The 11,826-nt window shown below is 43.7% G+C and overlaps 1 long non-coding RNA gene across 2 annotated transcripts in view; it reads right to left on the minus strand.

Annotated features, from left to right (window-relative positions):
• Positions 1-5,361, minus strand: part of LOC114597177 (uncharacterized) — a 229,035-nt gene extending 223,674 nt beyond the window's left edge. For both annotated transcript variants that reach the window (XR_013393275.1, XR_013393276.1), the window contains exon 1: positions 5,324-5,361. This is a non-coding gene — a long non-coding RNA (uncharacterized LOC114597177). The remainder of the gene's footprint in view (positions 1-5,323) is intronic.
• Positions 5,362-11,826: the final 6,465 nt, after the last annotated feature.

The following is an 11,826-nucleotide window of genomic DNA, read 5'->3' on the forward strand; positions in this document are numbered from 1 at the left end:
TCAACACAGTCATGAGACTCCTCTCCCTTTATAATACAGTGAGCCGTCACGAGTAATTTACTTACACCATTGTGACCTCAGGCTCTTGGCCAAATAAAGAAATAAACAAAAGAGGTGGAACATGCAGCCCTCCGCCTTGCTTACTGAGCTCTAGGGAGGAGGTACAAGGGAAGCAAGGTACAAGGCAAGGCCCACTTGGGACAGGTAGGGATGGTCATGTAGGAGCAGCAATTCCAGAGGATCCTGGCTTTATGCAATTTTGTCTTTGCATATGGACCCCCAGAACTGGACCCTCACATAAGCGGTGAGCCCACTGTACTTCAGCTGACAAATTATCCTAAACTTTTTATTACAGTCGTACCTCAGGTTACAGATGCTTCATGTTACAGATGCTTCAGGTTACAGACTCCGCTAACCCAGAAATACTACCTCGGGTTAAGAACTTTGTTTCAGGATGAGAACAGAAATCGTGCGGCGGCGGCGTGACAGCAGCAGCAGGAGACCCCATTAGCTAAAGTGTTACCTCAGGTTAAGAACAATTTCAGGTTAAGAACGGACCTCCAGAACGAATTAAGTTTCTAACCCGAGGTACCACTGTACTTACATTGTTGTCCTGTCCTTCGAGGGAGGTCAAAGCAGCATATACTGTACCTCCATTTCATCCTCTACAGTGGGCATAAGGAACATTTGGCCCTTTTGATTGGCTGAACTACAACCCCCTTCAGCCCCAGCAATTATGGCCAATGGTCAGGGATGATGGGAGTTGTACTTCAACAACTTCTGGAGAGCCTGAGTTTTCTCACACCTGCTCTACAGGTTAGCAACAGTGACTAGTCTAGGGACACTCCGAGTGAGCCGTCATAGCTGGGTGGGCAATTGAACACAAGACTTCCCAACCCAATATTCTATCTACTCTACCACATTAGCTGTCTTGTATACAACTCACATAGTATATCTCCACCTTCCCCCACATACCTGTGCTAAGAGGACCAAGTAAGCAACAGGTGTTTAGTCTCTTCATATTTCTCTGCAATATATTAAAACACAGCTGAGGAGCTGAAATAATTCTGTCTCTGCAATAGTTTGTCTTGGTGAAATTTATTCATGTTAAATTTCTGTTAAATGGCACAAGAACTACACTAGTTAAAAAGTTGACAGTGCTGATGCACACCTTCAGGAGTCCCATAGCTTGTTTTACGGATATTCAGATATATATATTTAAACAAAGCACCATGGCACTGACATTTTTAACATCTGCATTATGACAGACAAGTTCAACAGGTGAAGCTTTCTCTTGATCACTGAAAGGCTATGCAATGAAAACTGTTAAAGGCAGAGAAACCATTTCAAAATAAGTAGGCAACCATCATCAGTGGAGCTTACACCTTCAAGGCTGGGTCAGTAGTCAAATAGTTGAAAAAGTGAAGAAGATCACTAAGGGGGTAGGATTGGGCAGATGCCATTGATCATGCAAAGGTATGGAAAGCTGTATCTGTTCATTTTTTTTCTACAAAACAACCATTAAAAGCTCAGGAGCCCCAACCTCCTCTACATCTCATTGTTTTACTACCTATGGAGAAAAGATAAAGCTCGCTTCCAGAGCTGCATAAATTACAGTTTTAGCCATTATACAACTGAGCAGCTAACTTACATTTCTCCCACCTGTGTGTTCTGTAAAAATTGATTTTTTCAAATGACAAGTTTATTAATAAGCCTTGAGCATTTTAAGATTTTGTTGTCAACCTAACTGTATTTATTCTGTCTCTCCTTTGTATTTGTCTTTTTTGCTTTCTGCTTCCTTAGTGTCTTTTAATTTCTCTTCTTTCAAAACCATAATTTATTAGTACTGTATTATTTTATTTTCAAATGTGTGCATTATTTTTTTGAGCATTTATATCCTATGTTTCTATGCAAAATCCATTTTCTTTGGATGAGTTATGTCTGTATCATTTTACCTACTGAGATCAAGTACATTCAGGAGTCATTCCTATGCATACTTACTTAGGAATAAAACCCATTGAACTCAGTGGGGCTTACTTTTGTGTAGGATGGGTAATATTGCCTCTCAGTTTTTTTAATGGTGTATTGTCATACTTTCCCTCTTTTTCTTTCTTTCTTTGTCTTATGTCATTGTTTATATTATAAGCATTCAGACATTAAACACCTGCATTTATACAGCACCAATTGCATATGTATTTAACAAATAGGTTTCATAATCATTCAAGGATGTACTGGTGAGGACCATAGCTGTCAACTTACAGATTTGAAAATAAGGGACCAGCAGCCAAAATAAGGGACCTGCAGCCTCACCTGTTCCAGGCACTCCAGTCTTCCTGTCCTCCTGCAGTCTGGTCAAACTCATGCTGGTAGCTTTGAGAACACTGTCCAACCAACTTTGTAACCAGAGGTTCAACTGAATAGAATCTGAATCACATGCACCACAAGGCCTATGCAGCCTCAACTTAAGATGGCTCCCCGGCCTGGCTTTGCACTGCAAAGTTTGCAGCAGCACGTGCAACAAAATGGCGTCCAGCATTCAACCCCCCCCTCAGCTTGCATTAACTGAACACACAAGGCATGCAAGCTCCACCCCCCAGTCGTTCTTAGACTTCTTGTTGGGTGAGCAACACAGCCAAGCAACACAGTTGGAGCCTCCCTCCTCCCTGGCCGGCAGGGAGGGAGGGAGAAGAGCTGCTTCCTTTGAAATTTAAGGGACATCATTTAAGGGACATCCATCATTAAGGGACAGCAACGGGACATGGCGCTGGAATAAGGGACTGTCCCTTCAAATAAGGAACACTTGACAGCTGTGGTGAGGACAGATGGCATTTTGTCAGTCAAATTCTTTTATGGAAGAAACTAATTTCATATGGTGGTTATTGAAGGGGAGGGGGAGATAAGGCCACTCCATTGTATTTGTTACACAGGGAATCAATGGATGGCATGACCCTAAACTTCAGTGTAGACGGCAAGATCTCCACACAGTTCTGCAGCCAATGATATTGTCCCCACCACCGTACTAGCAGCTGTTTCTACCTTCCCCCATCCTCCCATTCACCCTAACACACAGGGGCCAAATAACCCCATTGTGAGCTCCAGAGAGGGTCTGCCCTGCCTCAGTCATTTTGCAGGATCCTGTGAGCTTACTTATGGTGTTGGGGGTGCCAAGAATAGGAAACCTGACTTCAACTGCAGTAATAAAACAACCAAAAAAGCACCCCCGGTGAACAATGAAGATGATACTAACCAGTGAAATATCATGCAAAACAAAATTGAGAGATATTATAGCATAAATCTCTTAAATCCTCATGGAGTTTCTACAGAGGAATAGAGGTTATAGCTGCATAGGCAATCATCCAAGCCTTCCTCATCACTTTATCTTCCTGCCAGGAAATCATCTACTTAAGTCAGGTTGCTGTTGAAGGGACAGGAGCTGTTCATTTTTAGTTGTGGTTTTATATCTGATACGCAGCATAAGATGGTATCCATTCTGCTCTTCTTGTGTAGCATACCTTAGAATTGTTCTACGAAAGGCAAGATAGAAACTGAATAATTTGTTCATTTATTATTTGGTGGTGGTGGTGGTGGTGCAACCCTAGGGTGTACATGTTTCAAGAGTTCTAAATTGACTCATAGTATTTTTATTCCTGTACACTCTTGCAATGCTGTTTGCGAACTTAGCACAGGGCGGGGGGCAGGCAAAAGTATATTACCTATGCTAGGAGTTGCTAACCTTTTTTGGGCCAAGGGCTACATGTCCACGCAGACACAGGCAAACTGTAAATGCGTGGGGGCCATTTTTTTCCTAAAGGACAAATTTGGGGTCGGGGGTGGGGGTGGGTCTGACAAAAATCTTTCAGTACCAGGTAATTACATCTGGGGACATATGGAAGTGGTTATTAAAATAAATAAATATTTCATTTAAAAAAATAGAATGGAGAAATTTGGGCCGTCTTGAGAAACCAAAAAACAAAACAAAAAAACATATTGTGGCACCACAGTGTTACAGTAGCATGCTTATTAGAGCAGTCAGTAAAACTCTTAATGGAAAAATGGAAACATTGCGGGGGGGCGGGGGACTTAAAAGTCCACACACAAAAACCTTTGGCATCATTACATCTGGCCACAGGTTGCGGGTTAGCCCCCACCAGCCTCAGGAACCATGGTTTTCTCCTGTTCTTCAGTTGTCATGAGCCCCAGTGCCCTGACTGCTAATTGGTTGTCGGATTGTAGAGAAGGGGCTATCAGCAGCTCCACTGGTGGCAAACTTTACTGCCACACTACTGTGAACCTGTTCGAGGAGTGCACATTATCCACTCTTTCCTATGTGGAAATGGGGCCTGCTGTTGTTAAGAGGCAATATAAATTCCCAGTAGAAGTGGGAGCCATGGAGATGGGTAGCAGGACTTGGTGGCAGGAAACCATTACATGAATACAAACACAGCTATGGGTATATCACTGGATTAAAATGCAGCTATTAGGTAGGTAGGGCAGTTTCTCCTTGAGACCTGGAAAGGAGTAATCAAATGATTTCTGAGCATGTACTAACAGGGCCCCTGAGTTTGCTGGTCTGGTCGTATGAATGCTGCTGTATGGGCACAAAAGATGGACATTCACTCAAAATGCATCTCATTATTTGTGATGAATGCAGCAAGAGTTTCAGGATAAGGTTTCCTGACTCCCAATTTAAATAAGAATTATGAGCCATGTAAATTAATATGACAAGCTTGTTGTTTGGGATGAACTTCATCAGCGTCCCTCCACCTTCACTGCAAATAAATCTCATGTGCTGTGCAGAGTATAATAGTTTGTTGAAATGAACTACTGGATTTATAATTTAAGTTCTAGGAACATTTTTAAAATAAGCCAATGGCAAAAAGACTGTGCTCCAAAGAAAAATAACAAGAATTCTTGTTAATTTGCCAAAAGTGAATATAATGGTGTGCATTTCTTCCTAACCTGTATGAAATTGAGCACATAAATTATACAAAACATTTCAGTTGACCCAGAATATGTCACTTGTAATGAATAGTGATGGGTAAGTAAGCTGTACATATATGCCAAATACTTCAGCACAAAATGTTTAGGTATCTGTGCTTCTTCACTAATTTGGGGCAGCATAAATAGATACCCAAACTTATGTTTATACAACATGATGCTGAGGGAACCAGTATCCCTGACAACACATTTTGTGCCAAATAACTGGTATGCTAGGCTTAGGCATGAGATGGACACCAACACGAGAGACAGAATGAACTTTTAAAACTAAGGTTGTTGGCTAATTATCAGGATACTATACGTTTAAGGTAATACAGATACTTACGGTCTTAAAGGTGCTTGTTGATAGGTTCTTAAGACCCAGTTGGCTGTAAATATTCAGTCCTATCTTTCTCTGGTCTATTCTCTTCCTTATCAACTCCCCTTTCCCTCCTATCCTCCAACTGACTCAACTCCACTGCCTCTCCACTCAACTGACAGTTAACTCCCAACTGACTGGAACCTCCAGCCAATCAAGAGTCCTCTGTCATCCAGACCAATCAGACGGCATTTACCTGATTCAGGCCCCACCTGATAAGTTCTCAAAGTGATGACCTCTCTCTCCTCTCAGAACCTGCCACTTAGCAGCTACTACTAAACGGGCTTGCAACTTTTGTTAATAGTGCAAGGCCTTGAACTTTGTCACAGATTTTTTTGTTTGTTCCAAACATAAACAGGCATATATGACCTCAGTCCGCTGTATTTTCCCTAAATTTCAAGGACATTTCGGCAGTTTCTTAGAGTCATGCTCACTTTGTTATTTCATGCTTGTTATGCTCCGAACAGTTCACAAGAAAGCGTAATAAAAAACCCAACCATCAGTGTCCATAATATCCACATAAAAGACAGTTCAAATGAACGTAATAATCAAAAAATTAAATAGGCATAAAAATAACTTATTAAAAGTGCATTACCGGCAATAGCAAGATAAAACACCCTCTGGTCTGCATGCTAACAACAGAGTTAAAGCCCTGAAGAGGGAGATAGCACTAGACCTCAGCTCCAGTTGTTATAAGGAACAGAGTGAGACACCCTCTACTGGTAACAAGCAGCAGATAGCAAAGCTCGTTCTTCTGGTGATGGTATTGAAAGAACAAGCAGTTTTTCATAATCTGATTGGCCAGAGGTCAAGCAGGTCATTGATTAGGTACTTGCTTTCATGTATAAATTTAAAATTAGTCTCCTAGAGATTGACCCGCATAAAGCAAATCACAGTATGATAGTTTATCATATAAATCAGAGAGCTGTACACAAGACCAAGAAGGCACACAAGATAATTTCCTCCACACAGTGGAGGAAATCAAGCTCAGTATCAGCATTTGTAGCTGTTGGCCATATCAACCTGTGTCTTAAGGACATCTTCAATTTCCTAATTGCTCTCTAGTAACTTTTAATCAGCTGTGTATAATTTCCTAAATCACCTTCTGTGTAACACACCCTTAAAAAGGTATAAACATGCTGCATGAGTGTTTATTTTGATATAAAAGGGTAAAGTTATACTATAACTCTTCATTACACAAACCATCTCACAGATTTGAACTATGTTATCATTTCAATTGGCTGGCAGAGGCACCACCAGGGAATTCCTGCTTTGCAGATGACAGTAATTGGAACTCTGTGGGTTTCTAGCCTCTTCTATCTCAAATTGGAAAATAATTACAACTCATTGATTAGCTATCCTAACCAAATAAAAAGTATCAAGTAAAATACCATAAGCTGATTCCCTCTTTGAAGTACCTAAATAGGTATTTGTGGCAATTTATTATTAAACTTGTTGTCCATGGATTATTAGAATGACACTATAAAATGTAAATGCTGCTGATCTTGCTCTCATAAATTAAATATATTGGGCACAATCTGGAGAAAGTTAGGCATGTCTAAATTCATTGAAACTAATGGGACCTATCTTTTGGAAGCTGGGTCATACATGCAGCACAATGAAGTAGGAACATGATCACGAAAAGGATTTCAGTACTTCAGATACGAGGATGCCACTTTTGAATGCACCACTACATTTAAAAAATCCCAGCAAATGGAAACACAACAGGGTGACTTGTTCCAGCTCACCTGCTTTTTCTGACTATTTAGGAGTTTTTTGAGGTGGTGTGAGAAAAGGCAGGCTGTGTTTAAAAAGGGAAAACATCCCTTTTATAAGCAGGCATCTTTCCTGTTGTACTGGAACTATGATAACTCATATCTGTAGCACAATTGCACTGCATGCAGTATGGATCATGAGGACCCGATGCAGAGCTAATCCCCGAAAGACAGCCCATTTAAACAGAATGGGGAAAGGCATGGATGCAGTGGACAGCAAAAATTAAAGGGGTATGTGTGATAAACTTGTATAGGGCAATAGGAGCCAAAAGGGGAATTCAAAATGACAGATGTAAGTAAAACAAAGTGGTGGGGCTTCTAAATCAAGACTCAACAACTTGTGGCCAATCAAACCATACAGAGCTCATCTGAGTATATCTGTTTGTGGCAGAAGAGGTGAATGATAACTCCAATCCCCTGCCCCTTCCTGTTTTTGCAGTCCTAGGAAAGCAGCTGAACCAAAAAGTTAGTTGTTGGTTTTTTTGATACCCCCCACCCCCATTGGCCACAACTAGTTTAATATGAGTAACAGGAGTTTGAAGGTGAAGAAGAAAGTGAAGAGGAAGTGCAGAAAGTTGGAGAGAAGAATAAATGAGCTGCTTTTGCTCTCGTTTTGGTATCCTGGTGTAATAAGCTATACAGATCTTTCACCATAGCTAGGGCCGTTTATTATAAATGAGTTACTGGTGTGAACATGTATAGTTCCAAGCCAGTAGAACTGTATTGACACTGAGAAGAATGACAGAAAGCTAACTACTTAATTATAGTCCAGAGTACATCCAATAACTTCCCACGTAAATTCTGTCCTGTCAAATGTGCCCAGCAAGCTGTGACATTAATTAACATTGCAAAAATGGCTAGTTGGGAAAAGTGATGTTGAAATGTGAAAAGTAACGGATGCCGAGTAATCATAGCACCTCTACATGCACCAAACTTAGCAGGCGTGTGGAACTTCTCATTCACTTTTATGATTTCAGCCACTTTTGGAATGTTCCTTGGATGCAGCCAAGGTGATAAATTAAGCGATAAAACCTTGGTCAACCCTACTGAGAGAGAAATGAATACAGAGTTAAAATATCACAGCTCCACAGATGGCAAATGCACAACCTTCTGAACTGCGGAGGAAAATACTTCCAGGCACTGAACTACTAGTGCTTGGTTAATGCTTTTGGATTCTTTTAAGTAGCAAAGTCTCCACTGGTGGTAAAATACCACATTTCTGTCGATTTGATAACCATGTCTTAAAAGCTGGACAGCCAACAAATGGACTGGTTTCCCCATGTTACTATAAACTTTATATTGATCACCTGATACTCCAAAATGGTTCGCAATGACAACACTGTTGCCACACTTTATGTTTCACTATGTAGCAACACAGAAATGCTTAGTCATAGCTCAAAAAGCTGGTACTTCACTGAAGATATATGATGTACATGTGCCTTTTTAAATCTGTGGCAACTAGGGATGCAATTAATATCAATGATTTTCATTTCCTGAAGAGAAAACAACGCATTCAATGTATCAAGATAGGCATCTAATACATGACAAATTTCTGAACAGTTCTCATGGATCTGCTGGGGTGTGTGTGTGATATTCCCCAGAATACAGAGTATGTACAGAGTATGTGTGATTTTGGCTTTAGAGGGTTGAGCCAATCACTAGTTTTGTGCAGCAGAGATAGTCACCAGTTACAGTGGTACCCCACAAGACGAACGCCTCGCAAGACGGAAAACCCGCTAGACGAAAGGGTTTTCCGTTTTGGAGGCGCTTCGCAAAACGAATTTCCCTATGGGCTTGCTTCGCAAGACGAAAGCCCATAGGGAAATCTCCGGGACAGCGGGGAAGCGCAGCGCGTCTTCCCCACTGTCCTTGGACCTCCTCCGAAGCCTGGCGGCGGGGCGGAGAGACCTCTTCCCGCCGCCAGGCTTCGGAAGGATGCTCCGAAGCTAAAGAAGCTAAAGCAGCCTGCCGCGACCCTCTCCCGGCTGGAGAGGTGACGCGCGCCTATGGCAGGAGCCTCCATAGCCGAGCGTCACCTCTCCAGCCGGGAGAGCGCGCGCGGGGCTAAAGCAGCCCCCCGCGACCCTCTCCCAGGTGACGCGCGCCTATGGCAGGAGCCTCCATAGCCGAGCGTCACCTCTCCAGCCGGGAGAGCGCGCGCGGGGCTAAAGAAGCCATAGCCCCGCGACCCTCTCCCAGCTGGAGAAGTGACGCGTGACTATGGCAGCAGCCTCTGAAGGATGCACCGAAGCCTGGCGTGGGGGGGGGGGGCGGAGAGACCTTCTCCCCGCGCCAGCCTTCGGATGGCTGTCCTGAAGACTTGGGGTGGGAGAAGGGTTTTCCTTCCCACCGCCAACATTCAGAATGCTGTTCTGAATGTTGGCGGTGGGGAGGAAAAACCCTCCTCCCACGCAAGCCCCGGGAACAGAGGGAAAGCGCTGCGCGCCTTCCCCTCTGTTCCCGTACCTGTGCTGAAGGCTTGCGGTGGGGAGAAAAGCCCTTCTCCGCACCGCCAGCCTGGCAAGCGGTTTCCCTAGGAACGCATTAATTGATTTTCAATGCATTCCTATGGGAAACCGTGCTTCGCAAGACGAAAAACTCGCAAGAAGAAAAAACTTGCGGAACGAATTAATTTCGTCTTGCGAGGCACCACTGTACTTTCATTTGCCATTATGTTTTCATCGTATAAATAGGTCCTAACTGGCAGGTTTGGTGGAGATTGGAGGGAAGGAGAAAGACGGAGGAGACAATGATAAACATCAGAGTGGTGAAGAGAGGGGTACTTAGAGCAACCTTTCATGGCTCCCCAGCTCAAATGGATTTGGGCTAGGATCCTTTTCATAAATGGACCTTGATGGCCCCTTTCCAACAAAGACTGAGGGGGCTGGAGACTCTTCAGCCCCCTAAAGTTGGCATGCCTGGTATAAATTTCTCCCCCATCCCTAGTCTGGTGCAGTAGGAGCCTGGGTGGGTAGCAGGATTTATGGCACCCTGGCAGGCTGCAGTGTAGAGCATCACTAGTGGCTCAGTGTGGTGGGGACTCAAAGCAGTGGCTGGTGGAGGTGCTTGTTCCAGCAGTTCAGTGGCAATTCAGGAAGGTGTCCAGGGTACCTAGTGGCAACAGAGGCTTAAGCAAGCCATGGAGACAGGGGACACTGTACCCTGTCCCTCCCAATCTGCCACCTGAGGCAAGAGGCACACAGTATGACCAGCCCTGGCAACACTAACTTGTCCCCTGACAAAATGGAGTGGCTCATCTGGGGATGATGAGGTAAAGGACTTCCCAACCTACAGCATGTCAGGCAATATGCTAACCTCAGCCAGGCTGCCAGAACACTTAGTCTGAAAGTATTCAGAGAAGGTGGCTGAATCACAGGGGTCCCTGGGGCCATTAGAACTGAATTTTCCTCCAGTAATAACAATACATGATGAGAAGACTGGGTGTGATGTCTTGTTTTCATAAGAGTTCTCTTCTTGATGTAGAGTATATTACCCCTTAGAAGCTTTTGCAAGCATTTGTGTGAGTTGTTGTTATTTAGTCGTTTAGTTGTGTCTGACACTTCGTGACCCCATGGACCAGAGCACGCCAGGCACTCATTTGTGTGAGTGTGCATGGTTATTTCCTCTGAGTGACACAATAGAGAACTGGAGCATTTTGGGGTCACAAAAGTGTTTTCTGAAATAATTGCTTAAAAGTTGGAAGATTCAGCTCAGATTTCTAAAGATGCCCTTCATCTCTGTGTTAAAGCACTCTTGAATCAGCCCTGCCAGATTCTGCCAATGCAGAAGGAAGAGAAGGGGGGGGGGGGAATGAGACAAAATCTATGTTATCAAGAGAATTGAGCAGATGTCCCTGGACCTCCAAGGCACTTAGCTAGAACCTAGAGAGGGAGAGATATATGGTGTCACAACCATTCAAATACTCCCAAAGCAACAAGCCATTTACTGCAAGCTTCTGTGAAAGCCAAATAAATAAATCACAGTGAAATAGAACCGCAAAGCTTTTTCCAGGTTAGGAAATAAGCATTTGGTAAGTATGAGGTATTGTTTTTCAGTGTACCTGCCATGAACATGATCTTTGCAAAAATCAGGTTACATGTTCAGGGGTTTTTGTAAGCCATGTAACTTTAATTTTTACTGAATGGAGTCATTCTAAACACAGAACCACTGATCCAGGGAGCCATGGTAGGCTCAGCTATACACGTACAGGGGACTTGCCAATTTCTGATTCCAGTTGTAACCCTTGTACAGTTTGGATGTTGCACTGGACTGGGGGGGGGTGTTCCCTGATCCCCATGAGTAGCTTCCACGGCTACTGTGAGGAGAGGGAGCTACACAATCTCATTGCCTAAACAGAAGACCCATCATAATTATGGAGTAATCCTAACCAGTATTTGATCATTACTACAGTGAAGTAAAGAAGGGATGCGGGTGGCGCTGTGGGTAAAACCTCAGCGCCTAGGACTTGCCGATCGCATGGTCGGCGGTTCGAATCCCCGTGGCGGGGTGTGCTCCCATCGTTCGGTCCCAGCGCCTGCCAACCTAGCAGTTTGAAAGCACCCCCGGGTGCAAGTAGATAAATAGGGACCGCTTACCAGCGGGAAGGTAAACGGCGTTCTGTGTGCTGTGCTGGCTCGCCAGATGCAGCTTGTCACGCTGGCCACGTGACCCGGAAGTGTCTGCAGACAGCGCTGG

The sequence above is a fragment of the Podarcis muralis genome, chromosome 6 (assembly GCF_964188315.1).
Source record: "Podarcis muralis chromosome 6, rPodMur119.hap1.1, whole genome shotgun sequence".
Lineage (NCBI taxonomy): Eukaryota > Metazoa > Chordata > Lepidosauria > Squamata > Lacertidae > Podarcis > Podarcis muralis.